This window comes from Lontra canadensis, unplaced genomic scaffold, assembly GCF_010015895.1.
Source record: "Lontra canadensis isolate GAN:19392208 unplaced genomic scaffold, GSC_riverotter_1.0 scaffold5, whole genome shotgun sequence".
In the NCBI taxonomy this organism is placed as follows: Eukaryota; Metazoa; Chordata; class Mammalia; order Carnivora; family Mustelidae; genus Lontra; species Lontra canadensis.
This window is the reverse complement of record NW_022630999.1, coordinates 42,466,252-42,490,292: the sequence shown is the minus strand read 5'-3', so window position 1 is coordinate 42,490,292 and position 24,041 is coordinate 42,466,252. Positions and strand designations below refer to the sequence as shown.

Here is a 24,041-nt window from a genome sequence, read left to right as displayed (position 1 = left end):
TCACAGTTAAAATCATACACTGTAGAGGAAAACTGAAAGCATTTCCTATAAGGTCAGAAATAAGACAAGGATATCCACTCCTGCCAATTCTTTCTGACACAGCACTGGAAGTCCTAACCAGAGCAGTTAGGCAAGAAAAGAAATAATGATCATCTAAACTGGAAAGGAGAACGTGAAACTGTTATGTGCAGATGACTTGATACTATATATGAAAACCCTTAGGACTCCACCAAAATACTGTTAGAACTAATAAATGAATTAATAAAGTTGCAGGATACAAAATCAATATACAGGAAACTGTTGTCCTTCCATACACTAGTAACAAACTATCAGCAAGATAAGGTAATAAAACAAACTGTTGCATCAAAAAGCATAAAATACCTAATAATAAATTTAATGAAGGAGGTGAAAGACCTGTACAGGGAAAACTCTAAAACAATGATGAAACAAAGTGAAGAAAACACAAATAAATGGAGTATTTCATGGTCATGAACATTGTTAAAATGTCTATAATATGTAACTAAAGGAATCCACACATTCAATGATATCCTTAACAAAATTTCAATGTCATTTTTCATGGAACAAGTACAAATAATTCTAAACTTTGTACGAAACCACCAAAGACTCTGAATAGCCAAAGAAATCTTGAGACAGAAGATCAAAGCTGGAGGCATCACAGTCCCTGATTTTCGACTATACAAGGATAAAATATCTAAAACGGTATGGTATTGGCCTAAGAACAGACACACAGATCAATGGGACAAAAAAGAGTCCACAAACCCACCTCCCCCCTACATACATGGTTTATTAATTTACAACAAAGAAGCCAAGAATACACAATTGGGAAAGGATAATCTCCTCAATAAGCAGCACTGGGAACACTGGGCAGCCCCATGCAGAAGAATGAATCTAGACTCTTATCATATGATACACAAGAAATAACTCAAAATGGATTAAAGACTTGAAGGAAGGCCTGAAACCATCAAACTCCCAGAAGGAAATATAGGCAGTAAGTTCCCTGACACAGGTATTGACAATGAATTGTTGGATCTGACTCCAAACGCAAAAACAACAAAAGTAAAATAAGCAAGTGGGACCACATCAAACTAAAAAGCTTCTGCATGAGAAAGAAATTCATCAAAAAAGATGAAAAGACAACTCAGTCGATGGGAGAAAATATTTGCAAATCATTTTTCAGGAACGATTAATACCTGAAATATATAAAGGTCTCAAACAACAGTAAAACAAAACAAACAAAAACAAAAATGAATAATCCAACTTAAAAAAATGAGCAGGGGATCCAAATATGCCTTTTCCCAAAGACTATATAGCTACGACAACAAGCACATGAAAAGATGTTCAACATGACTAATTATCAAGGGACTGCACATCAAAACCACAATGAAATACCACCTCACACCAATTAGAATGGCTAGTATCAAAAAAACAAGTAACAAGTGCTGGAAAGGAAGTGGAGAAAAAAGGACCCTTCTGCACTGTTGGTAAGAATGCAAACTGGTGTAGCCACTGTAGAAAACAGTATGGAGGTTCCTTAAAAAATGAAAAATAGAATTACCATATGATACAGTAATTCCACTACTGGTCATTTACTTACCCAAACAAAATGAAAACACCAATTCAAAAAGATATATTCACCTCTATGTACTGTGGTGTTATTTATAATAGCCAAGATATGGAAGCAACCCAAAGGTCCATCCAGAGAAGAATGGGCAAAGAAGATGAGGTATATACAATGGTATACCACATTTAAGTTTTGGCTTCCCAAAAACCCAACTACTAATAGCCTACTATTGACCTGATGACCTAGCAGTAACATAAGCAGTCAATTAACAATTAACATGTATTGGTATATTGCATGTATTATATATTGAATTCTTACAATAAAGTAAGCTAGAGAAAAAATGTTATTAAGAAAATCATAAGGAAGATACATTTACAATACTATATTTTATTCATCAAAAACCACATACAGGCAGACCTGCACAATTTAAATGTGCATTCAAGGGCATACCAGAAACTTATACTAGTTTAACTACTATACTGTGTTATGTAGAATTATGCCTCAATTAAAAAAAAAGTAAAAACAAGTTTGTGGTTCAAATAATATGCTCATAGTTTCACTTCTTTCAAATTCTTGTTCGTTTTTTTCTCTTCCAGAGTTAGATACAACTATAAAATTAAAAAAAAAAAAGTAACAGTCAGTTGAGTCTTAAAGAAAACTAGCTAGGCAAAGTTTGGGACCTAGGGCTCAAAAGTAGTATCATTTTTCCTTAAAAAGAAGAGAAAGTGAATCAAAAAATCTACAGATTTTTTTTATAGCCCTGTCACCTGCAAGGTATGGTGCTAAATACCATGTGAAATTAAAAAATAAGTGAGAAATCCTCAATTCTTTTTCCACCTGTCTCGTCTCCTCTCCCATACTGTCCAAAACAAAAAGTCCATGAATGTCTTCTCTGTTCTTTCTCTCCATCCTTAAAATATAGCAGAGTTTTCAAGTTCTCACAAACAGAAGTACCCTTATGGGGAAGGAGGAGAGCTACATACTCTCAGATATTAATGGTATAAGTTCAAGGCTTAAAACAAATTTCCTCTGTTTTATGTTAAAACTTTAAGATTCCTATATATTTGGTATTTAATTTTATTCCTGAACATAGTCTTATTTATTTCATTATAACTGCCCTCAAAACTTCAAGCAAAGTTGCCATTTCTGTAAACTGTGCCGTATTTAGCATATAGCATTTAGCATTTCTTGGGGGTGCTCAGGCCAATTTAGATAGAAGAGGCCAGCTTTTTTTTTTTTTTTTTTTTTTTGCTTTCTCCAAGCAGGCACATATACTATGTTGCACACACCTCCTAACCCACAGAGTCCCCAAATGCCCATAATCACCTACCAAACTCAGGGTGGCAGCTCACAGAAAACTTCAGGATGATTCATGAACTTTGGATACTAGAACAATCAGGTATTAAAAGAGACATCAGTTTTTACTGAATCTCAATGATCCAACCTGTGGGCTCATTTTATTGTCATTTCTAATCCAGTTAATTTGGGCAGACAAATTTAAAGAAATAAAAAAGAAAATGACAAATTTCCTACTCTGAAATATTAGTGCACTTTGTCATTTGACATTACCATTTGCAAAGAAAATTACAAATTAATCCTTACCATGTCTTTCATTTCTTAATGAAAAAGCAAGCTGTGTCTAAAATGTGAACACACATTAAGAAGGATACAGAGAAAGGAGACTTTGACTTTGTTCCCCTTATCCATGTGTACTGTTACTTTTTAAGAAGCGTGTGTTACTTTTGTAACCTACAGTGGTTGAAATTTTCATGTATACACAGAGGATTAATTTGTTTTCATGTAACACTTCAAAAGTGTACTGATCTGAAAGTATTAGTGTACTAGTTACAAAAATAAGTTCCAGGGAACAGTTCAAAAATACTAAAGCCATTTCATTGTCCCCACTGAATGACCTAAAGGCCCTTTACCATGGGTAATTTATAAGGTCATCTCTACACATAGCTTTTTATTCTGCATAAGCAAATTAAAATGGAGCTCATTATGTTACACTACCAGTCTAGAATGACTAGCTTCTACCTCCTCCCCAGCTCCACCATGGGTATTCTGATGGGTCACTTATCTTAGCCCAAGAAAGGAGAACTCCAGGTTAGAGGTGCTGACTCTTCCTCAGATTAATTTCAACTGGCCCTTTTCCAAGCACCACAGGAAGGGCATATTGTAGACTCAGTGCTGAAGCCCAAGGGAAAACGATCATTCTGTGACTACACTTTCCAACCAGAAACTCTTCTTAAGTTTGATAAGAATTCCTGAAGAGCTATCATTAGAAAAGACATAGAGCACTGAATATTGAGATTTCCAGTTAATGCCTTCCAAATTTTATGTCAATGCTCAATAGTTAACCCCAAAACCTTGCATGCTCATTACGGCAGTGTTCTATGTGTATGACCTTAATAGATGTATATATGTGGTATTATACAATTTAATTCTTCACAAATTTATTGAAAACACCTATGGTTTAGAATGCTGGATGAGACCTGGTCCCTGTCTTCATGGCATAAGAAATATCCTACTCTAAACTTTATCTAATTTTATAGACAAAATACTTTTAAAAGAAAAAAATCCTAAAGTATCATGTTACTTAAATATATACAACCATATCATTAAATATAAAATCTGTGGACTTCTATCTTACAAAATAATATAGTCTTATTTAGATATAATTCCTTTCACAAATTAAACTACAGAAACACAAACATACAATTAAAATTAGAATTAACATTAGTCTACCAATATTTTCAAGTGACAAGTGTTGTTCTGTAATTTGTTTAGGGTACTGCCTACCAATGGCCCAGGTTCTTTCGAGTTCAGCATGCATATAGAGTCACCATTTCATGAAGCACTTTTTTCAACCACTTTCTCTGTTTGAACTACTGCAAACCCTTTCTCATGGAGTGCACTGATGAAACTTTAATGCTCATTTTGGAACTAATGAATTACATCCCTATTAAGTCTGACTCTCTTCTGCCACCCTTCACTCATGATAATGAAGAGTCCTATCCAGCTCCAATGAAAGAGTAAACATGATTATAAATATGCTGATTCTGCATGGCAAGACTCAGTTATGACATTGTCCAATTGGTTCAGAACCTATTCGTGTATCATTATATACTTTTAAATTATCATCAAAATAAAAGCACAATAACATCTGTGAAGAAATTCAAAATTCAGGTCCATAAAAATGCAACTGTTGATTCCTGCAGGCTTAAGTAAACACCCCAATGGAGAGTTTCCATTAGAGGCAGGATAAATCTAAGGTTCAAATAAATCTTATCTTGTACACTGTTATTCACTCAACTTGAAATATGCTGTAAATGAAGACATTAAACATAAGTTCTACCTCCCAAATCCATCCTCAAATTAAAGATACTTTTAGAAATTCAAACCAAACTGTGCACTCTCTCCCTGATCTGATGAGGTAGAGTGTGAAGAGCATAGACTTTGCAGTCAGATAGTTATTACTAGGTAGATGATTTAACCTCCCCTTTAGCAGTAACATGCTATAAGATGGGATAAAAATACATGCACTCAGGGTTACTGTCAAAACTAAACAAGATAATACAGATCATGTTATACACAATGTGTGGTTCAATAAATGTGAATACCTTCTTTTATTCCAGGCAACTGGGACCACGTTCTTTGGAAATAAAATTTTTAAATAATAATTATTTGACTTTATTATCTCACATGAATAAAATCTATATTCAAGAATATGGCACAAATTTACTTAATTTTTTGAAAATTATAAGAAGTAGACAAGTGCAAAAAAAAGTAGACATGGGGCGCCTGGGTGGCTCAGTGGGTTAAGCCGCTGCCTTCGGCTCAGGTCATGATCTCAGGGTCCTGGGATCGAGTCCCACATCGGGATCTCTGCTCAGCAGGGGGCCTGCTTCCCTCTCTCTCTCTCTCTGCCTGCCTCTCTGTCTACTTGTGATCTCTCTCTGTCAAATAAATAAATAAAATCTTTAAAAAAAAAAAAGTAGACAAGTGCCATTTTGCAAATACTTAATAGAAATTTTAAAGACTAGCAAATATAAGAAAATAAAAGACTCATTTACATGAAACAAACAGTGTTCTTATAGTTTCAGTGAGTGTTACTCTCTGGTAATCTTCAAGTCTGGTTAGATAGTTTTTATGAGCTAGTAATCATATTATGAGAATGTGTGTGGGCTTGCTATATAGAAAGTGATATATACAGAAGTTTGGGTATATTTCATTTCTGCCAAGAAAAGTCACATAAAAATCATAACCAAGGACTAAAAATATCTGTCTAATGTAAAGTTCTGTGTGTGTATATGTATGCAATGATAGACATATATACACATATTATCTATACTTACTTAGATAAATGAATTTAGCTAATATTATATATCATCTACACAAATATACTATCATATAAATCTGAACCTCTCTATATACTATATACGTTAGTATACCAAAATACATATACACGTAGGGATATACAATTCATTTTTCTTTTTTTTGGTAACAGTAGAAGTTTTAAAGAACATTTTATAAAAGAAAGACAAGATCAATTTTACATTAATTTCCCCCCCGCAAGCATATTTTCACATATTTAAGAATCTACCTAACATGACCAATGTCTGGATTTGTTCTCAGTGCATTTTGTAAACATTTTACATAATGTCTAAAGATTATATTCCTGAAAATAAAATTTTCACAGACGTCTAATGACATATTTTTGACAATATCTCTTCTGAAAAACTAATCCTTGATTTACATACAAATTATCACTACAAATGCAAAGAATGAGTTCAGTTAGCAAGAGTCAAAAGAAGATTCCTCACATCATTAGTAATTTAATCATCAGAAATTCATCTTCCATCTGTAGTAAACAAATATTGTTTGACTTTAAAAAAAAAACAATATGCCACCCCCACATTCCTTCAGATCTAGAAAATAGATTTAAATCTCATATTCTTTGAGAATTCTTAAGGTAACCCAAACTGGAAAAGGGAATTTAGAACATTTCTATTTAATGTCAAGCCTTTAACGAATTTTTTTGAAGCCATTATAATTTGATTAGCATAAACTACTTAGAATCTAAGGTAAAGTATCCAGATCATACTTTAATAGTTCTATAACTCCAGTAACAGAAAATGGTCCCCAGTGAATGGGGATAACATCTGCCACTATCACATGAAATAGAGTAATTAGAATTAAGACATGTATAAGTTTACGTCTTCATATCCTCAGGCTACAAGTTATCATCTTGAGGCAGACCTTATAAAAAGATTTCCCATGTTAATTGATACTAGAGACTCTGCATTAAAAAACTAGGGGCTCCTCAACTCTCAGCTCATCATTTCCAATACCAGTGAAGATTAGCAGGGTCCTCAAGGTAAATTCAGACTCACTGAAATGAAGTCTACTACCTGCAACAAATTCAAAGCCTCACCAGAAAGACTTTTCATATCCCAAGTCTTCATTTAGCAACATAATAGGTCTATGTTCTTTTATTTTTAATATAAAGAATTATTTTTATGATAGTCTACCAATATAACTAAACCTACATTTAGGCAAGCAGGTAGGTTTGGTTTTTAATCCTAAGCAAACTTGTTTTAATATTATACCTTATTCCTTGGAGAGAAAAATTCAAAATATGTAACTTTCATGTTTGTTTTATTTTTTTAACTATGCATAAAGATAATATCTAAAGCTATAAGCAAAATAGTATTTGGAGGAAGTAAGTAAAAATGCAAATCCTCATTCAAATATTGCAGAATTAGAGTCTTCGAGAGTCCGATTAAAAACTCCTCTGACAAGAGGATGCACCAGTGAATACGGCTTAATGATCAGCATAATTTGAAGCTCCATAAAAATGAATAAAAATGTCACCTCATCTTTAAGAGCCTACATTCAGGCAGGGAAGAGACAGAACTCCAAAAGAGAGTAAGAAAGCAAGAGAGAGAACTCTAAATGAGAGAAGGTATTTACTCCTGGGGAAAAAAACGAAGTTTGTGGAACACTTGGCCACTTTACTGAAGGACAGCCTGCATAAATGGGAGAGGAGAGAAGTTCATGCTCAGGGAATCATAGGAGCAAAACCACACTGCCAGAAAAGGACAAGGGATGCTGAAGGGATGATGAGGAGTCCATGGCCAGAATGCAGAATATACGGGGCAACATGTCATAGGCATTAAAGTTTCTTTCCAAACTCTCATCATCTATACCCTATTCTTAATTTGGGGAATCTACCCCCCCCACAGCTCATGTTTGTCAAAGAAGGGAAAAATGGAACACAATCATGTTCACAACCTTCCTTAGAGGTGGGGTACAGAAATCTGACCTGGGATTTCCCTGCCAGCTTCAGTTGATCCAGGAAGCTAGAGAGATGAAGAAACCAACCATATAGGTTTCTCTCCTGCAAGAATGGCGTCTGCTACGTGACACACGATATTTTACCAGGTATTTTATATTTATATTTACCTGGTATTTTACCAGGTGGGGACCACAGCATCATCCTGGGCCTTGTCGCTGGCAGCCTAGCCTCAACCTATTTCTCAGTCTCCAGCAGAATTCTGTGAACTTCCCAAGATCCTTTCATAAATTCCCTCTATACAAATTAGCCAGAGGTGGTATGTTGGCTTTCAACTAAGAATACTGAATGATACGCCATGCCAAAGTGCTTGGCCTTTATTCTGTAGAATATGTAGAAGCAAAAGTCAGAGGAAAATTAACTTCCTCCAAATGTAGGTTTGATTTAGAAGTGTTATTTCCTTTTAAACAGTAAAGAACTTTACAAAGTTGCTCCACTCTGCCCAAAATTTTACATCAAGGTATATGTGTTACTGAATTAATAGTTAAAAGCAATATGAACACATGGGGTACAGTCAGGTAAGCATCTGTCTTCAGCTCAGGATTTCAGAGTCCTGGGATGGAGCTCTGTGTCTGTCAGGCTCTCCCACTTAGCAGGGAGTCTGTTTCTCCCTCTCCCTCTGCCCCTGCCCACCCCCTACCCCCATGCTGGTGCTCACTCTTTCTCACATAAATAAAATCTTTGGGAAAAAAAGCCCCCCCAACACAAAACAAAACAAAACAAAAACCATTATGAATATAGATTATCTTTTCATTAGTACTCTGCAGAAGCTTTGAAACCCTGATTTATTTTTTAGCCGTCAAGTTATTATTTTATTTATCTTTCAACAAAAATTGCCTTCTGCATCAAAGAATAAGAGGTTATCCCCAGAACTGTCCCCAGCCCTGTTCCCAGATGCCAGATCAGTCTAGTAAGAAACTGCTCCACAATAATCTAGTTTTAAAAAGTACTGAACAGGACACTTTCCTGTACCACCTTTGCAAATGAATACTGTCTCAACAGTGACCAGTGATTTATGAGCTATTAAGATAACAACTGGATGTGGCAACTTTAGTTTACAGCGTGAGAACTGTAAATGGTGCACTGTCACACCTATTTAAAAGTGCACTATTTCCATGTGATTGACTTAGAATTTACTAAAAGTAAATGAATCAAAAGAGTATTCCCATCTTATTTCTAAGTAAAATTTAGCCTGGCTCTTCCTTCCATTCTACTTTTTATTCAGGCAATTTATGTAAAGAATTCCTTTTATGCAGCTAATTGTTACCCTTGTGGATGAATGAACTCTGAAAATGCAAAGTGTATGAGATGAATATTTTGTCTAAATGACAGACTGTCAAGAACCAACCTTATCATTGAATGAATAAGAAAGGGCCGCAAGAGTGGCATCTCTCCTTTATTTGGCACAAGAAAATGAGTGCTCTAAGGTAAGGCTGGGTCATGAGTTTAATCTAGGAACACAGAATAAAGACTGCCAAAAATAAACAAAAATGTTCTGATTTTCTGATTTCATATTTCATACATGACTATATATGGCCACTAGGAGGAAAAATGATACCTAGCAAAACAATCTCTTTCATGATTGTGATCAGAGAGATTAAACATTTAAGGAACTGCCCAAAACAAACTATTTCAGAGAACTATATCTGAAGAAATGTTAAAATGCATACTGAAAGTTTTCTTATAATAAAAAAAGATAACTGCACAGAAGAAACACGTTGCAACAAGGAAATTCTACCTTTACCAGAAATGCACTTCTTGGCACAGTAATTAAAACAACTCTTTCTAATAGTTCATCTTCCTTTGATAGCCCAGCTCTTAGTCTGACTGACTTAATGTTAGGGTCTAATTCTTATTATAAGTAAGAATTTCCTTCTGTATTTCTTAGGGCCACCTTTAAACTAAGGACTCAAACGTGTGTACAAATATCTTCCCAGGTAGGCTATCTATTAGCAGGAAAGCTCCTTTCAATTGTCAAAGCTAAACCTCTCTAGAGCGATTTGTTTCTCCAACGCTTCTCTTCTCTTCTCTCCTGTCTTCCTCATATTAGACCTCTATTGGAAATAAAAAGATGTTGGTTATTATATTTTGAAAAAAAAAATCAAGATATCTAAGTTTAATTGTATGTTCTCTAAGAACCAACCCCGAGCCCTTTTCACACCCAACTACTAATGAACAACCTATCCAGAATGACAATTAAAAGTTTCCCATCCCCATGGAGCACCCCCCACCACCAACGGGGCTCTCTGCTCAGTGGGGAGCCTGCTTCCCCCTCTCTCTCTGCCTGCCTCTCTGCCTACTTGTGATCTCTCTGTCAAATAAGTAAATAAATCTTAAAAAAAAAAAAAAGAAGTTTCCCACCTCCATTACAAATCCAGTCACTCCTCTTCTCTAAAATTTTCCACATATTGGTACTTCAGTTATCTTCTTACAAGGCTATGGTAATCATGAAACTTTACTAAACAACATATGACAGTGCCTACCACATAAAATTCAAATAAATTATTCTATGTTGACTACATGTCCATTTCCTGGAAATACACCCACCATGTCTGCCTTGCTCATTACCCCACATAAAAAAGCATTTTCAATTTCATTAAACAGAAGACTCACAGTATTTCACATATTCTTAAATATTCTTACCATATTCTTACATATTCTTACCAATAATAAGAGAGCAATGTGGTATCCCCAAAGTCCTAATTATATTGCAATATATAATTTATGTATTGAATTGAGATAATGATTTACATTGCATTTTTATCTCATTCTTTCACATTACATCCTAAGTATTTTTTTATTTCACATTGGAAATGTAGCAAATCATTTTTAGTGACTATAAATCTGTTATATGGGTGCACAGTACTTTAACTATTTTCTCTACTGATTAAGTTATCTCACATACCAAACATTACATACAAATCTAATGATTTCTATGTTCCTTATAGTAAACGACAGAAAGTGAAACTGCTGGGACAAAAGACAGATAATTGTAACCAACACTGAAAACTTGAAGACAAACTGAAATCTTAAGTATCCATTTCACATGAACATCAAGAAAAAGTACTAATCGCTAGTGTTGAGGAGTTTCAAAATCAGTATTTTTGAAAGGAATTAAATCACTAGATTACCTTCTAAATTTTATAATTAAGAAGTTGACACCCTGTATAAACACATTCAAAATCATTACTCCAAAGAAGTCAGAAATTAATGGTAAATACAGTTAGGGTTATGTAAATCCTATTCCACAGGTGTATTTAATATCAACTCTATAGAATTTCAGCTGGTTTTTATGTGCTTGGAATAACTGAATGAATTAAAAATTATCAATGACTTTTAGTTGTGCTCACTTATTCTCCCTACAAGTAAAATTTTTTAAAAAATCAGTTGAGATTATTTAAAAGCTATTCTTAACACATATCAAACTAGGTAAACTCCTGTTACTTCCTTCTTTAGTTTTTTGAAGTAACTATTTACATGTAGAAGCTTATTCTTAATATGAAGTATTTCTTAAATTATATTCTCCCACTATTACTTGAACAACTGCTCCGAAAATCCAAAGGAGAGGGTACAACAAACATGGATGGAAACAGCTGTCCTGCTGACCAACCCTAACAGCCTGATGTGAATTTCAAAACATTCCTCATTCAGCCAGGGAACAGCCCTCCTATTGCTTTCCATAGAATCACACTTTCATGGGACAGATGTTCCTTTGAGGCCCTCTAGACTAAAGCTTATCTTCTACGTGTGAGGACCAGATTATTTCTGACTCTGCTTCCAGCTCTAACCGTCAGTTGACAGCTCATCAGCCATGCAGTCTTGCAAGCACAGAGGAGGTTATTACAAGACACTTACCTTTATATTCTAGTTTATCCTCATATATTTTATCACTCTGTGGTTCATAAAGCCTTTTTTAAATCCAGCATCTCATGTAAGTCTCACAATCCAGTAGGAAAGGTAGGGGATTTATTACTAGGTGTTCTTTTATACATGGTTCAGAAAGGCAAGGTGATGAACTAGCTGATGGCCAGAATAATATAAAAACCTAGGTCTCCCTATTTCCCAGCCAGTGAGGATTCCCCTATCCCTCCTAACATTCTCTGGTTCATTTAGGTAAAAGTAATCTTTTTGATTAAAATGCTATAAGTCATTTACCACCTTAGAATGAAGTAAGACTCAAAATTTTTTTCTTAAAAGAGACTTGCCCAAAATGAAACAAGACAGGATTGGGAGGGAGACAAACCACAAGACACTCTTAATCTCATGAAACAAACTGAGGGTTGCTGGGGGGTGGGGGGCGTAGGGATAGGGTTGCTGGGTTAAGGACACTGGGGAGGTATGCGCTATAGTGAGTGCTGTGAATTCTGTAAGACTGATTGATGATTCATAGACGTGTACCCCTGAAGCAAATAATACATTATATGTTAATTTAAAAAAAGGACTTTCCCTTGTTTAAACCAATATTAGTAATTCTGCCTCCAGACTGCTTTTAGATTTGAGTAGCAACACCAATTCCTGCCAGAATTTCCAGGCTGCCAGCTTTCCCTGCAGACTTTAGACTTGCCAGAACCCTCACCCACCCACCCAATCATGTGAACCAATTCCTTAAAATATCTCTATCTCCAGATAGATAGGTAGATAGATAGATAAGCAGCTAGCCATACATTCTATTGGTTTGTCTAGAGATTTCTAATACAGTAGGTTAGTTTTATTAACACCTATTCCCAAGCGCCTTCTCCTTGGCTTTTTTCCTACTATGGAAGCTAAAAGTACCAATTTACTCATCCCTCTTGCAGCCACAAGTGGCCATATGACACAATTTCCACCAAGGACATGTAGGCAGAAGTCCATGGGGAGGACTTCTATTCCAGAAGAAAGGATTAAACTCATGCCAATAGAAAGCCTTTCCTCTTCCTACCTGGAAGTAGCATTAGATCTTTAAAAGCGCCTGAAATCTATAAGCATGTGGAGAGAAAGACAGTAAAAGCCCGGGACCATGATGATATCATTCAGCATCTACTTAGTCATGACCTACCTACTCACCTACACTTTTGGAAAACTAACAAAAGCCACTGTGGCCAAATTTTCTGCTGTGTGGGTTTTTTGGTTGTTGTTTTGTTTTTTTACCAAATACATTCTTATGTGACACAATAACTCATAAATGGTTTTATACATACCTTCCCAAATACCTATTTTGTTAAGCTGGTAAATTGTTTCCTGATAGAAAAGTTAAAAAAAGAATTTTTTTACCATACAAATATTAAAATCCCTGGTGTAATTTATTAAGCCCTTACTGATTTACTTAGAACGTGGGAGAGCAAATAATGAGTGTCTTTTTCTAAAGAGCCTTAATTTACAGGATTTACAACTATGCTGGAAGAAATCAGTTCTGCCAATCAGTTGAAACCCATAAAGCAAGCTGAGGTAATCAATTTGTCCATAGGTACAAATGGTTGTACAACAGTGTTAATAAGAATACAGCCACAATCTTAGGCTAGATACATTTCTCAGAAATATACATTGTTTTAAAGATTTATTTTTTTAGAGAGAGAGAGAGAGCTAGTGCGAAGAGGGGCAGAGGGAGACAGAGAATCTCAAGCATACACCCCTGCACCCCACACCCCCAACTCCCCAAATGGGGTTCAATCTCACAACCCTGAGACCATGACACTAAGGTAAAATCAAGATTTGGACACTTAACAGACTGAACCACCCAGACACACCACAAATATACATGTTTTAAATTATTTATAAAGCTGTACTAAACAGGAGATGTTTTCAGTGGATTTTTCAAAATGAAAAAAAAAATTTTCAGTTAGCATATGTGAGCCTACAAATGTTGCTAATAGAGGGTTATGATAAGATCAGGGAGGCTGAGACAGAGGCAATTTAAGATGAACTGGATTGAAAAGAATGAGGCACAATGGATAAGAAGTTGAATAAAGCAGTTTTCAAAGAGATTAAGTTAACCTAGTGGCCTCCCGGTTGCTAAATTTCAAAACCTTGTTTTAATTGGGAGCCTATACTTTAACTGTTGAAATGATGCAGAGATTCAATTAAATTTACTTCAGTAATAAACAATTATACCAAATCTCAAATCTCAAATCTCAGTGGTGAAAGAGGATTCTCACTCATTCTTTCCAAGGGTTCATCTGTCATCTCTTGCCTGTATCTTTGGTCTGCTTTCTGCCAACAGTGTGGCTCTTTGGTAGTCACTGACATAGTCAGCCCTATGATAGCAGAATGTCCCATCTCCTCTCCTGGTGCTGTGACTCCCTCTTCTACAGTTCTGACCTAGGAGAATCAGCTATCCTAACAACCATGCTCTCAGGGGACATGAACCATCTTGGCTCATCTCTTCTCTATGCTTGGAAGACTGAACTACCTACTATTCAAATTTAAGATCAACTACTCCATGAAGCTTTCCTGCCAAATTTCATAACCCCAGAGATGGCTCCCTTTGAAACCACTATAGTGAGAAAAAATGAAACAAGATGGGATCAGGAGGGAGACTAACCATAAGAGACTCTTAATCTCACAAAACAAACTGAGGATGGTGGGGGTAGTAGACTGACTGGGTTATGGACATTGAGGAGGGTATTTGCTATGGTGCGTGCTATGAAATGTGTAAGCCTGATGATTCACAGACTTGTACCCTGAAGCAAATAATACATTATATGTTAATAAAAATAATTTTTAAAAAAAGAAAAAAGAAACCACTATAGTGAGGATGAAGATTCATCAGTACCATGCTCACTTCCTAATTACTTATATTCTCATTTATCTATCCTTTTTCCTAGCTACTTCTCATTTCTTCGGGAGAAGTTTACATGCTTGGAACAATACATGTGATCTTATATTGGTTAAGTGCTTGAAATACATTTGTTCAGACAGAGGCTGCTGTTCCAATATTTCTACTGTACGACTTTTCATTTTGTTAAAACTCTAGAAATAACAGTACCATTCTAAAGCTATTAAAGCACCATCTTTGTTTTTCATATTCTATCAACAGCTAAGCATACGGCTGGCACCCCACACAAGCCTGCTTACTATGACAATTCTAATGAAGATGGTGATACACCCATATCTGCAGGAATTTTCACAAGAATTTATTAACATTATAAGTCCACGTAAAAGGCACTCCTAGAAACTAATAATTACAAACAGTTGTATTAAAAATCTCTGAAACACTATGAGTTTCTACAAAGCTTTAGTTTTTTAAATAAACAATACTGAACTATTTCTGAAAATTCTCCTCTATGTGTATGCATTTCTGAGAAGTAAAGGAAAAACCTTCACTCTAACATAATTAACAGAACAAAGAATATTTTTAGGATAAAATCATGAGGACTCAGAATATATCAAAGTAAGTGAAATTCTAGCATGATACATATGCTCATGTGTACTTTGTCCTACAAAGAGCAGCTGAAAGAAAAACAAGTTAGATAAAACGAACAGCCTGCATTTTAATTCTTGCTCTAAGTTAGAGTAAAATATACAATTTTCTGTTTCTACAGAAAATGAAAACTTTATTGTTAGATATTTTTCCTGTAAACACACAGTTTTCAGACTAGAGGGACTTTAACACTTTTGGTTCTTTTCATTCAGTCTTTATAGGCCTCTCCCAGAAAGATGAAGAAACTCTTTATCTCTAGCAGGAAAAGATGTGGAAGGGATGCTAAAACTGATGACAGCAGCTCTCCATTCTGGGTCTTTACTGTCTGACCTTTGCAGCCTACTTCTTTTCTTTCCAATTTCCCCATATTGAATATAATTGAACTTGTCTATTCCAATCTGACAATATAGTTTTAAAATAAAAATGAAATGTCATTCATTGAGTGTTTGGGCAGAATGTCAATGTAATGTTACAAGAAGAATATGGTCTTTGGAATCAAATAAACCAGAGCTCGAAGCAAGACTCAAACAGCTCTCTAGCTGTGTGAACTTGGACAAGTTACTAAACTGCTCTGAGCATGCTGCCCACTTGTGCCCTAAGGCAAAGGACAGTTTCACTCACATAATCCCCCTTACAGCCCAGAAAATATGTTAAAACACCCAGTACAGTGCTTGGTATGTACCTAATGATCAGTAGTTATTTTAATAGCTATATGTCAATATAAACCAATTTGATACTTATTATTTTTATTTTATGTATTCAGGTTAAAAAGTTTAGGGTAGTTTCTCATCATATAATAAACACTAGACTGATTCAGACATTTCCCCTCATAGTCTTTGTTCTTCATGAGATGAAGTAAAATGTACAGAACCACACTAAACTACAGATCAGCATTTGACTAAGTTGTCTACACTGCTTTTTACACGACCCCAAAATCCTTACCCTGGCCTCCATTTTCCCATGGGCTATATACTTTAACTGTTGAAATGATGCAGAGATTCAATTAAATTTACTTCAGTAATAATTGTACCAAAAACCATAAGATATCTAAGAATAAACATAACCAAAGGTAAAAGATCTGTCTTAAAAACTACAGAACACTTATGAGGAAAACTGAAGAGGACACAAAAAAATGGGAGTACATTCCATGCTCATGGATTGGAAGAACAAATATTGTTCCCCAAGTCAATCTATACATTTAATGCAATCCCTATCAAGTGCAACTAGCATTTTTTACAGAGGTAGAACAAACAATCCTAAAAATTTGTATGGAAGCACAAAAGACCATGAATAGCCAAAGCAATCTGAAAAAAATCTGAAAGCAAAGCTAAAGGCATCATGATTCTGGACTTCAAACCATATGACAAAGCTGTAATCATCAACAGAGTATGCGACTGGCACAAAAACAGACACATAGATCAAAGGAACAGAAAACCCAGAAATGGACACAAGTATATGGTCAACTAATCTTTGACAAAGCAAGAAAGAATACCCAATGGAAAAAAGACAGTCCTGTCAACCAATCGTTTTGGGAAAACTGAATAGCAACATGCAAAAGAGTGAAACTGGGCCACTTTCTTACACCATAGACAAAGATAAATTCAAAATGGATGAAAGACCTAAATATGAGACAGAAACATCAAAACCCTAGAGGAGAACACAGGCAGCAACCTCTCTGAGCTCAGCTGCAGCAATTTCTTACTGGACATGTTGCCGGAAGCAAGGGAAACAAAGGCAAAAGTGATCTGTTGGCACATCATCAAGATAAAAAGCTTCTGCATAGGAAGGAAAAAATCAAAAAAACTAAAAGGCAGCCTAAGGAATGGGAAAAGATATTTACAAATGACATACCTGATAAAGGGTTAGTATCCAAAATATAGAAAGCACTTATGAAACTCAATACCCAAAACACAAATAATCCAGTATAAGGTAATACATTTAAATTACTTCAGGTTTATCATCAGAAGGAGAGAAGGAAGTCTCACTGTTGAGACCAGAAGAAAGTAGAATCACATCTTTAAGGTGCTGGAGGAGAAAAAACAAAAACAAAAACCATTGACCCACAGTTCCATAGCCAATAAAAATATCAACATCCCTCAGGAGTGAAGTTGAAATAAAGAGATTCTCAGAAGAAGGAAGATGAATAGAATTCCTTAACAGTTGACCTGCTCTAAAATAATTGGTAAAAGAAGTTCTTCAGACAGAAGGGAAATGATACTGAAGTTAACTTGAAATACCAGGAATGAACAGAAATGGTAAAATCTGCATTAATTTAGCATTCTATTATTTATTATTTGACATGCACTCAGGCTCTTTAAAATTTTTTATGGTTCAAAAATATTAAAACATTTTCTGAAATGAAATTGGAACACTTTCTTATGCCACACATAAAAGGAAATTCAAAATGGATAAAAGACCTAAATGTGAGAGGAAACCTTCAAAAATCCTAGAGAAGAACATAGGCAGTACACATCAGCTGACATCAGCTGTAGCAACTTTTTATTAGGTGTCTCTCCTGAAGCAAGGAAAACAAAAGCAAAAATATTCTGGGACTTCATCGAAGTCTGAAGCTTCTGCAGAGTGAAAGAAACAATCAACAAAACTAAGACAACCTATGGAATGGGAGAACATATCTCCAAATGACATATCTGATAAAGCATTAGTATCCAAACTATATAAAGAACTTACAAAACTCAGTACCCAAAAAACAAATAATCCAGTTAAAACATGGGCATAAGACATGGATAGACACCTTTGCAAAGAAGACATCCAGATAGCCAACAGACACATGAAAAGATGGCCCACTATCACTCATCATCAGAGAAATACAAATCAAAACTAAAACAAGGTATCCCCTTACACCAGTCAGAAGGGCTAAAAGGGAAACAAGTGTTGGCAAAGATGCAGAGAAAGGGGAATCCTCTTACACTGTTTGGTGGAAATGCAAACTGGTGCAACAACTCTAGAGAACAGTGTAAAGGTTCCTCAAAAAGTTAAAAATACAACTACCCTGTGCTCTAGCAACTAAGCTACTAGGTATTTACCCAAAGGATACAAAATAGTATTTCAAAGGGATACACACTCCAAGCAACATTAACACTACCCAATTTATGGAAACGGCCCAAATGCCCATCAATTGATAAAGGGATAAAGATGATGTGGTATGCACACATGCGCGTGAGTGTGTGTGTGTGTGTGTGTGCACGCACACACACACACACTGGAATATTACTCAGCCACAAAAAGAATAAAAATCTTGCCATTTGCAATGACATGGATAGAGATAAAAAGTATTATGCTATGCAAAATAAGTCAGTGAGAGAAAAACAAATATCATATAATTTCACTCATATGTGGAATTTAAAAACCAAAATGAATGTTGGGTAGAAAAGAGAGGAAAACCAAGAAATGGACTCTTAACTACAGGGAACAAACTATGGGTTACTGGAGGGGAGGGAGTTGGTTGGGCTAAATAGGTGATGATATGAAGGAGGACATTGTGATGAGCACTCGGTATTGTATGTAAGTGATAAATCATTAAATCCTACACCTGAAACTAATAATACACTGTATGTTAACTGGAACTTAAATAAAAACTTGTAAAGAAAAAAAAAACCTAAAAAACAAAAACAAAACTATCTGATCAAAACAACTCTACAAAATGATGCCAGCATTATCCACCAATTTTTTAAATAGAAGAAAATCTATTACATCCAGATCTAGATTAATTTGTCCACACCACATTAATTCTACTCTAAAAAAAAGAAAAGAAAAAAAAAGTACAGCAAATGTACTAACAAGAAAAGTATTTCACAATTCTCCATCATTCTAAAATCTGTGACTAATCAATGTATATTCACTGGTCATGAGAATCATATACCGCTAACATCACTCTTTATTCAACCTACCTAAGAGCTGTAGAAACTGGCTGGAAAACTAGATGTCCCAAAAGAGTTATGCATGTAAAATGAAAAGTTTTTTTAAAGATTTTATTTACTTATTTGACAGAAAGAGAGAGAGAGACAGACAGCAAGAGAGAGAATACAAACAGGGGGAATGGGAGAGGGAGAAGCAGGCTTCCCGCTGAACCGGAAGCTCGATGCAGGGCTAGATCCCAGGACCCTGGGATCATGACCTGAACCGAAGGCAGATGCTTAATGACTGAGCCACCCAGGCTTACCTGTAAAATGAAATTTAACACTAGTATGAAGAATAGGAAAACCAAAAAAGGGATTCACCACTCAAATTCCTAAAAATATATTTTTCACATACTGTTTTCAGTCACAAATCTCTGGGACAAAGAATAAGGTGAAAGCAGTGGTTCTTTAAAAAATAAAAACAAAATGTTTTTGGGGCACCTGGGTGGCTCAGTGGGTTTAGCCTCTGCCTTCGGCTTGGGTCATGGTCTCAGGGTCCTGGGATCCAGCCCCACATCCGGCTTTCTGTTCAGCGGGGAGCCTGCTTCCCCTTCTCTCTCTGCCTACTTGTGATCTCTCTCTCTGTCAAATAGATGGATAAAATCTTAAAATAAAGAAATAAAGAAATAAAAATAAAATGTTTTACACGATCAGTAATTATCAGCATCATTACTTACATACTTTATACAACTAATAACTGCTATAAAATAAAACCTAGAAGACAATGGAACAGATCTGCTTCGCATTATTTCCAGACACATTTTGCAACTATCTGTCAAAGTTGATAAAATCAATTTCACTCATTGTCACTGTTTTAAGCAATTCTTCAAATGATGTACTTGGAGAAATGGAATTTTTTGGTCTAATCCAGAAGAGATTTAAGTTTTACAAGCTTTGGATAGTTTGAGGGTGTTATCCAGGCTGGTTCTGGCATTTAGGAACTCAAAATAATGTGGCCTTGTGTTAAAAGTGTCAAAATTGAAATAAGATGATGCATTTTTTTCTCTTAAAACAGAAATTCAGTTTTACAAGAAAAGTGTAATCAAAATTCACAATGTCTCAATAATATTAGGCTGATGTGGCTGTACTTGTTAGCTAAGGTATCATTTTTGAAATAGGGTGATTTTCTAGAAAAAAGGACCAAAAATTAAAATGTATCTAAATTAGGGCTTTAAAGGACCTGATGAAAACACTTACACTTATAAGGTGTGCTTCAAGTAATTTACTCTATTATAAAAGTATCATAATTATTTTATAATTATGTATGTATTTTATGTTTCAATTAATACATTATCATTCATTATATTGCTTAGATTTCAAAAAACTAACTTATGTATACTGGAAATGCTCTTCAAATCAATTTGGATTTTCAAATTATTTTTAAAATTAATCAATTAAGTATTAGATGATCTATATGCAGAATTTACTGGAGTGAATATATGTTATTGTAACAAATGTGTATAAGAGCAAGAGTAATCATCAGTTACATGCTTATAATCAGTAAAAGTAAACATTCACAAACACTACCATAAAATATACCATCACAAAAGCAAATGCTGATTAACAGAGTTTATTGATTACAGTGGGACTTTCCATAGGCTTTCCAAAGTCAGCAGACATTCTTGCCATGTGACTGACCACAGTTTCCTAAGTCTTTAAGGTTATTTAATTGAAATGGGAAACCAAAAGAAGAGAAAATTTAAGTATGAGAAAAGCAGAATTTTGAACAACATACAGGAAACACAGGACTCTTAATATAAGGAATTATACGGGTAGGTTATCGAGGATAATGGATTTATATGCTATGTAATTCATCGAAGGCTATTCTGCTATAACTCTAAGTCTACCTCTGGCAGAAGCACCTAAAATTCAATTAAGATACAAAAAAGACTGTATGTTCATAAATCCGAAACTCCAGTTTCACAAGGAAGACCTGCATCTTAAGGGATTTGAACGCTAAGCAAAAGCCATATCAGATAGAAACTTTGTAACTTAATTCTATATTGTATGATATTTAATCAATTTTAAAAATAATTTCAAATTTCCTTCCTCCCCCTCTCTAAAAAAAATTTTAAAAGAATGAGGATTTTTTTATGAGAATGAGATTATGAGAATGAGGTAATGTAAGAGCAACTCTAAGAAATATTCTTCACTGAAAAAAGCAGCATTCACAGCAAAGTGTATCATATGCCACCTCTTGTGGAAAACACAAACTAAGGAGTTAGGGAATAACTGTCAGACTGCACATGCACAGTCTGACATGCAAAAGAAACTCTGGAAAAAAGAGCGGACAGCTGGTAGGAGGAAGGCCTCTCTAGGCAGGAGGAAGACAGAAATAGAAAGATTTTTAACAATATCTTATGCTTTGTTTTTGAACCATTTTATAATATTACTGGTTCCAATCATAAAATAAAGCTTAAATTTTAAATAATTAAAAATAAATTATTAAAATCTTAATAAATTAAATTTTAAACCAACTTTTTTTTTGTAATTTATTTTTATTTTTTTATAAACACATAATGTATTATTAGCCCCAGGGGTACAGGTCTGTGAATCACCAGGTTTACACACTTCGCAGCACTCACCATAGTACATATCCTCCCCAATGTCCATAACCCCACCACCCTCTCCCTACACCCCTCCCCGCGGCCACCCTCAGTTTGTTATGTGACATTAAGAGTCTCTTATGGCTTGTCTCCCTCCCGATCCCATCTTGTTTCATTTAATCTTTTCCTAGCCCCACGTTGCATCTCCACTTCCTCATATCAGGGAGATCATATGATAGTTGTCTTTCTCCGATTGACTTATTTTGCTAAGCATAATACCCTCTAATTCCAACCACGTTGTCACAAATGGCAAGATTTCATTTATTTTGATGGCTGCATAGTATTCCATTGTATATATATACCACCTCTTCTTTATCCATTCATCTGTTGATGGACATCTAGGTTCTTTCTATAGTTTGGCTATTGAGGACATTGCTGCTATAAACATTCGGGTGCATGTGTCCCTTCGGATCACTACATTTGTATCCTTAGGGTAAATACCCAGTAGTGCAATTGCTGGGTCATAGGGTAGCTCTATTTTCAACTTTTTGAGGAACCTCCATGCTATTTTCCAGAGTGGTTGCACCAGCTTGCATTCCCACCAACAGTGTAGGAGGGTTCCCCTTTCTCCGCATCCTCGCCAGCATCTGTCATTTCCTGACTTGTTAATTTTAGCCATTCTGACTTGTGTGAGGTGGTATCCAATTGTGTTAAACCAACTTTTTAATCCTATGGCTATGGTATCATTTTTATTTTCACATTTTAAACAGTAACTGTTCCACCCATGAATGAAACTTGCCTAAAACAAATGCATTTGGGCACCTGGATGGCACCGCTGGTTGAGTCTCTTACTCTTGGTTTCAGCTCAGGTTGTGATCTCAGTGTCCTGAGATCAAGCCCGGTGTAGGGCTATGTGCTCAGTGCAAGATTAGCGTAATATTCTCTCTTCCCCTCCCTCTGCCTCTCCCACTCATGTTCTCTCTCAAATAAATAAATAATTTTTTTTTTTTTTTAATATCAGGTAGTCTGATAATACTTACAATGGAGCTATACCCCTGCCTGCCTCATCTGGGAAAGCAAGAGCTTTATGGGCCTCACTTTTCTATTAAGAAGTCCTTATAGAGGGGGCGCCTGGGTGGCTCAGTGGGTTAAAGCCTCTGCCTTCGGCTCGGGTCATGATCCCAGGGTCCTGGGATCGAGCCCCGCGTCGGGCTCTCTGCTCGGCAGGAAGCCTGCTTCCCTTCCTCTCTCTCTGCCTGCTTCTCTGCCTACTTGTGATCTCTGTCTGTCAAATAAATAAATAAAATCTTAAAAAAAAGTCCTTATAGAGGACTGCAAAGCCTAATAATATGCTGTCTGCCCCCATCTCTTACCCCTTTTCCTCTCTGATCTTACATTTTACTACTCCCCTGGCCCCTAATTCAACTCTACCTTCTCTTCTGCCTTCTGGCGAGTTCTTGACTTGCCCACCAACTGCTTCTGACTGGAAAGCTTCTCCCTCATATATCAGCATGGTTCACTTATCTTCTCAGTAAGTCTCACCTAACCACCCTATTTAAAACCACACATTCACCATCCTATATTCTTTAGATCTTCCCTTGCTGATTTACTGTCTTTCTCCCCCCAAAAACAAGGCAAGGACTTTTGTCCATTTTTTTTTCCACTAGAAAAGTGCCAGGAATATTAGTTGTTCAGTAAGTATTTGTTGAATCAATGAATGATGAACAAAACCCAATGTATCCAAAAGAGAACTTAATCTTTCTCACTCTTTGCCCATGCCTGACACACCAATACCCACATTTAGCCTTCTTCCTCTATTCTCTCTCAAGGAATAGTACTATCATCTGGATCCAAAACCAAGCAGTTACCTTAAACTCTCTACCATTCCACCCCGTATGTAATCATGAATCTAGTTGTGTTAATTTTCTCTCCTCACTAGCTCTCAAGGCCATCTCCTTACCTCTCCTTCCACTATGACTCTTTCATCAAGACTAATCCTGTGTTTTGTCACTATCTCTAGGGACAAAAGCCACCACTCCATCCTTCCATGCTATAACCACTAATTAAATCATGTGATCACAGTGTTCACCAATGAAAAAATTATTTCAGGCTACTCATTATTTATGGAACTGGTTTTCCACTCTGATTACTCATTAAAATCACCCAGAAAGATTTTTGAACAATACTATGCAAAGGCTCCATCATGACTCTAGTATCTAAACCAATGACATATTCCCAGGTG

General features: G+C 35.6%; 1 protein-coding gene across 1 annotated transcript in view; it reads right to left on the bottom strand.

The window, feature by feature from the left end:
* Positions 1–24,041, bottom strand: part of LOC116864394 (chondroitin sulfate synthase 3-like) — a 44,606-nt gene that overhangs the window by 5,628 nt on the left and 14,937 nt on the right. The window lies entirely within an intron of this gene.